We start from the raw sequence: 6,673 nt of genomic DNA on the forward strand, positions 1-6,673 counted from the left end.
GAACTCTCAGGCTCATAGAGGTTAAATAATTTGACCTGTTTGTAAGAGGCAGCCTGCAGCTGACCTCAGTCTGCCTTCATGCACCCTTCCCCCACCAGCCAGAACTTAGAAATATTAGTTACATTATTTAAATTTTATTGAAATTCTCAAATAATCTTAAGTAGAAATGAGATGTTCATGTTTTTTCAGAAGCAGATATTTGTTTGAAAATATTGAGAAGCAGTGATTTAAAACTTTTATTCAGGAGGCTTCTTTGAGCTCGCAGAGTAGACATCATGAACAAAGCACACCCTCCCAAATTGAAATCTATGGACAAGAAGGTATCATTGAAATTAAATGGTGGAAGACATGTCCAAGGAATATTGCAGGGATTTGATCCCTTTATGAATCTTGTGATAGATGAATGTGTGGAGATGGCAACTAGTGGGCAACAGAACAATATTGGAATGGTGGTAATACGAGGAAATAGTATCATCATGTTAGAAGCCTTGGAACAAGTATGAACAATGGCTGTGTTCACCAGAGAAATCGACTGCTTCCACGTGTCCCCTCTCCACATTTTACTACCAGAAAAATTGGGTTGTGTATATTTTCTTACTGAACTTTTTTGTTAAATAAACTTTTGTAATAGCCAAAAAAACCACAAAACTTTCATTCAACAGTTACCAATTAACAATGTAACATTAAAATTAGAAAAAAAATTTTTGTAACATTTTTAATAAGTATTTATTAAATGCCTACTGTGTATGAGACACAGTTTTAGGTATTAAATATCTAAAGAAGGAACAGATAGGCTTCTACCATTATGGAATTTACATTCTAAAAATAGGGTTAATAGCCTTACAAATTGTTAAAGGAAAACTAATCAACAGCCCAATATATAAAAGAACAAGTACACAAATGGTCAAGAATGAAATGAATTCTTAGGAATATATGCTCACACTCTTATTAGTAATGAAATAAATGAAATTTAAAGAATAAGGTATTACTTTTGATCTATCAGAAGAGAAAAGATTTATAAGAATAATTACAAGTAGTCTTGGGATTGGTGTGTAGGAACATAAACAACCCAGAAATTGATGTAAAGCTGTGGGAATTGACTCAAAAAAAGTTCCACCTCAGCAACCAACGATAAGGAATATAATAAAATGGAGTTTACATGTAATGGAACATTATTCCTTCATTAAACCTAATGATAAGGTCTTTACCAAAGGGAAAAATTGTTAGGAAGTAAAGAATATCATTAGGTGAAGAAGAGATTACAGAGAAAAAATATTTGAAATGACCTCATTTTTAATGAAAATCATTGGCTCTGTATCCTGTTGCAATATTAGAAGATTTTTTTAATTTGCATATCTAGGTTTTAAAAATATTGTTTAATTTCTATATGTCTTAGGTTGCACCTATACTACACTGCTGCTGCTGCTGCTAAGTCGCTTCAGTCGTGTCCGACTCTGTGTAACCCTATAGACAGCAGCCCACCAGGCTCCCCCAACCCTGGGATTCTCCAGGCAAGAACACTGGAGTAGGTTAACCTGCATAAATCCAGTCAGTTCAGGAGAAAAGTCAGATTCTACTCAACTATTGGGATTGTAGAGGCAAAAGCTGGAACCCCATTGCCCCTGCTCTATTCTGCCTCTGTTTGTTGACTAAATTTTGCCACAACTCTTCTGTGCAAACAGATAAAATATACTGGAGTTAGAGGGTATGTATCAAACTTCTAGAAAAATAAGGCAAATCACAATTATTTAGCATTAATACTCTAAAAATAAAGTATTGCTATCAACGTCTCAAATAGACATTAAAGATCCAGAAACTGACTCATGCTTGGCAAGTCGAAGCTCTTATTTGCCCCTAGAACTTGGACCATGTCTTTATATCTCATTAGGCAAGCCAAATATGGCATCAGGGAACAGCTAATTCCCTCTGCTCTCCTAGGTCACTGCTGATATTAAATGACCCTTTCATCACTACCCAGGTGCTAAGGAACTAAGTGAAGCAACTACAACCTTGTTTACATTGGGAATGAGATAATTTGATAAGCTCAGGACTTGCCTAATTGGGGCTACTAGTCTAAATGTTTATTCAACTGGCAAATCAATTTGTGTTTTCCCCCTAGTAAGCTGATTTTTTTAAGCCCAAGCAGAACTGCCAATGGTATTAGTATTACATAGATAGTCTCAAGTGTTTTATTAACAAACGGTCCTTTGACCCTAAAAAAGAGCATTTCTATTGGAGAAATGATGATGTCACCTATGTGCAATTTTGCTGGAGACTGCCATCTAATTTAAGCAGGGCACTGAGTTTGTGAGGGGTACAATCTTTAATTATAGAAATGGAGGGCTTACCTATCAGGAAAGGGTAGATTTTTCTTTCATATGATCTAATTCTGCAAAAACAGCTACAGCTGAAGACTCTTGTGTGCTGGACCTAACTTGCTATTGAGTAGCTAAATTCTCAAAACAGCCAAATTCAAGTTTAAATTAATCCAGTAAATTATTATCTAAAGTTTTTACTTAAATAATGTTTTACAAAACCTTTATGTAGTTCTCATCTGAGACAATTCACAAAACAACTTCTTGCAGCTCAGAAAGGTTAAGTACCTTCCCTGTGACACACAACTATCAGGCAGCGAGTTTCAATTCAAATCAAGAACTTTTGAGGCTCTGTTGATATTTTCAGTATAGTTGGTCATCTTTCCACGTCGTATGTTCTCTTTGGGTTAGCTTTGACCTGAGTACAGCCTTGGAGTAAAATGATTCATAAATCTTCCATGCCCATCACAACTCTAGGCATTAGGGCAAAGAGCATGAATGACAAATAGCTGACATTTATGCTGGCTCTCCCCACTCTGACATTGCACTCTCTCCTGCTGTTTCTGGATGTGGCCTCAGAATCCTTCACAACACAGCCCTCCACTCATCCACTGTAAATTAATTGGATTTGGAATGTCAGAGAAAAACTATTTTTTTTCATCCCTGGAATAATGTTCTGTCATGTTCCATCCTCCTAATTCTTAACAATGACACAAATTATTAAAAAAAAAAAAAAAAAACTTCTGTGTCTCTGAAACGAATACATTTTCTAATCATAGGTGAGTAGTATTTAGCCTTCAGATTTTTCCCCTCCTTTCATTCCACTGAAGTGCTATCTTTCCCAAGCCCTGTTTGTATTATGGTACCTATTTGTTACAGGGGCTTCCTTGATGGCTCAGCAGGTAAAGAATCTGCCTGCAATGCAGGAGACACAGGGTCAGGAAGATCCTGTGTCTATCTATCTATAGATCCTGTGTGATCTATCCCTGGGTCAGGAAGATCCCCTGGAGGAGGAAACAGCAACCCACTCCAGTATTCTAGCATGAAAAATCCCATGGACAGAGGAGCCTGGCGGACTACAATCCATGGGGCAAAGAATCGGACATGACTGATCAACCAAATACATTTGTTTAAAAGTCCTTATTGCCTTTCCAGTGACTACTTAATTAAGTCCAAAGTCCTTGCTCTACCTTCTAAGACCCACCACCATCTGGCCTGGCCTCTCTTTCTAGTCTTACCTGCCACTATTCCCTACCATGAACACGACTCCCAAACAACGTGCACCACTCATTTCCTAACAATTTTTCTTCTTAGCACCACCCTCATCTCTTGATGACCTCGATCAGAAGCGCCTTCTCTCCTTTTTTATATTACTCTAAACATATTTCTCAAAATCCTTGCCAGTTTTTTTAGGTTGACCCATTGCTGTCTGAGTTTTCATTTTGGTTCTTCCATTTATCAGCTGTATGAAGTTGGGCAAGTGGCTTAACTGTCCGTGTCTCTGATTCATCATCTATAAAATTGAAACAAAGTACTTTGTAGGAGTGTTATGAAGAGTATATGAGTTATTCTATGCAGAGACCCTAGAGAAACAAACTGGTGCATACTACAAAAAATTTGCCAACAACATCATCATTATCATTTAAAAAGTTGTTATTTTTCATTATGTGTGTGTGTGTGCTACACACATGTCCAACTTTTTGCAACTCCATGGACTGTATGTAGCCCTCTAGAGTCTATGGGGTTTTCTATCCATGGGATTATCCAGGCAAGAACACTGGATAGGCTGCCATGCCCTTCTCCAGGGGATCTTCCTGACTCAGGGATTGAACCTGGGTCTCCTGCATTGCAGACAAATTCTTTACCATCTGAACCATGAGAGAGGCCCATTTTTCATTATACTCTAATATCATTAGGTATTGTCTTGTGATAAAACTATGGCAAAACCAATACAATATTGTAAAGTTAAAAAATAAAATTAAATTAAAAGACAAAAAAAAACACATCATGCATTGCCTTGATACATTAGTATTGGTATATAAATCTTAGACTTTCTTCTAAATTTTAAATTCCTGTATGAAAATGACTATGAATTTAACACATCTTAGCTCACAAAACCAATAATAGTGCCTTGATCACTATAAATAAAGAACAGATATCTACTGAATCCAGTGTTTTGTCAAAAGAATGCTACCTATAAACATAATTTGGGCTTCCCTGGTGGCTCAGTGGTAAAGAATCTGTCTGCCAATGCAGGGGACACGGGTTCAATCCCTGATCCAGGAAGATTCCATATGCTAGGGGACAACTAAGCCCCTGCACCACAACTACTGAAGCTCATGCACCTAGAGCTTAAGCTCCATAACCAGAGAAACCACTGCAATGAGAAGCCTGTGCACAGCAATGTAGACGAGGCCCCACTTACTGCAGTTGGAGAAAGCCCAAGCGCAGCAACGAAGACCTACCATAGCCATAAATAAATAAAGATCTTCTGATTTTTAAGCCCCAAGATTTCAGGGCTTGAAAAAATGAACTTTGGGGGGAAAACATAATTTAATATATATTACATTCTCAAAATTCATTGTCTTTTTTCCATCATACATACAATAAGAAGTAAATTCTTTGCTAGAATCTCAGGGCAGGCAATGAACTTGAAAAAAAATTCAATTTACTCTCTGACTTCCGGCCACTCCCGTGTTCTTACCTGGGAAATCCCATGGATGGAGGAACCTGGTAGGCTACAGTCCATGGGGTCGCAAAGAGTCAGACACGACTGAGCGACTTCACTTTCCAATACTTTCCAATAAGCTACTTAAAATAAATAACTACTTTTCTACACTTAATCCATCTCAAAGAACAGAAATACTTCAATCATCCCTTTTGACCTATTCTAGTATTTATTTAGTTCAGTGATTTTTCTCCAAGTCTAGTCAGATTCTCCTGACACAATGAATATATTCCAAGATATTATCTTCTCTGTCTTTAATCCAAGTAAAGCAAAATTATTAGTTTCTTCTCAAAGGATCTATTTTTCTCATCTTTAAATCAACTTGAATCCTCTTGCAAGATTCATTCTCATTCCAGCTCTGAAAAGAAAATATAGAAACCAGTGCCAAGACTCCACAATGAATGACTTTCTGGATACATTAAAATATTACTTTTTTTTTTTTTTCATAAAAGCTACATTCTTGCCTTGTGCTCACTGTGATTGATAAGACCCTTGGAACTGGGCTGCATTTGTATAGATTTTCTCCATCCCAGAGCTCTCTGACTTTGTTTTAGTCCTTAAGTGAACTGTTTTGCAATGAGGTCTAAAAACCATTCTCAAATATATCAAGGAAACTCTAGGAGGTGTTATTTGCCCCAGCTAATTTAGTGTCATGAGCAAACGTGATGAAATCTCAATTTCTTCATCCATGTCAGAGCTATCCAATACAATTAGCCCTTGAGGGGCTCCTGAGGAGCCATTCCTAATGGTTGATCTTTCATCTTATTATTGTCCTCACTAACAGTAGTTTGGTCTAGACTTAATCTTTTTAGCTTGTAGACAAGACTGTCAAGAGGTGAGTAAGTGGTGGTGATGAGAGGGAATCTAAAGCCTTATTAAAATCAGTCTGGGTATGCCTATTACTTCTCTTGGATCTAAATGCAGCTCACCTCTCACACAGCACGGATGCCATATTTTATAACATGACTCATGCCTGAAGATCCATGACTCTCACATCTAATACTTTGTGTTTATTTACATCATTGGACTGGATCATTGGATCATTTTTAATAATAAAAGTCATAGAACTTTTTTAGTTTGCACCAGTCTAGAAAACTATTTTATGAATGTTCCTATACCTTAAGACTGAGAAGTTTACAAAATAGTGGATGAATTTGTGGTTGAAAGCCTAAAGTGATAAATGATAACCACAAAAATCCCACATGTGAAGAAATTCTCTGGTTTTTTTTTTGGAAAAGGAAAGGCACTAGGGAAGATTAGATCTAAAGTTTTCCCAAAGGCTTATGCCCTGAAAATTGAAAAAAGACCAAACTCTGGAAACTGTTAAGATTTTTTTTTAAGGGATTAAGCCTGAAAGCAGGCTAGGGATAACTACTCTAAACTGAGAGATGGATTGTGCCCAATTGATATCAGATGTCTGAAGTTAAATACCAAGTAATCTTTCTATTTTGCTTTTCATGATAGTGACAGGCAAATCAGAATCTATTTTTGATGCTCTTTCATGGAAGATACTGGAGACTCTATCCTGCCTTTGTACATTTGGTGCTTATGACAGGTCATATTTTCTTTGAAAGCCATAGGAATTAAATATATACTAACCCAGGAACTGGCACAAATGGTGCAATAGGGA

General features: G+C 36.9%; 1 pseudogene; it reads left to right on the forward strand.

Moving 5' to 3' along the window:
* Nucleotides 1-275: 275 nt before the first annotated feature.
* On the forward strand, nucleotides 276-572 carry LOC109563633 (small nuclear ribonucleoprotein G pseudogene; annotated as a pseudogene).
* The last annotated feature ends 6,101 nt before the right edge of the window (nucleotides 573-6,673 follow it).

This window comes from Bos indicus, chromosome 9 (genome assembly GCF_029378745.1).
Source record: "Bos indicus isolate NIAB-ARS_2022 breed Sahiwal x Tharparkar chromosome 9, NIAB-ARS_B.indTharparkar_mat_pri_1.0, whole genome shotgun sequence".
In the NCBI taxonomy this organism is placed as follows: domain Eukaryota; kingdom Metazoa; phylum Chordata; class Mammalia; order Artiodactyla; family Bovidae; genus Bos; species Bos indicus.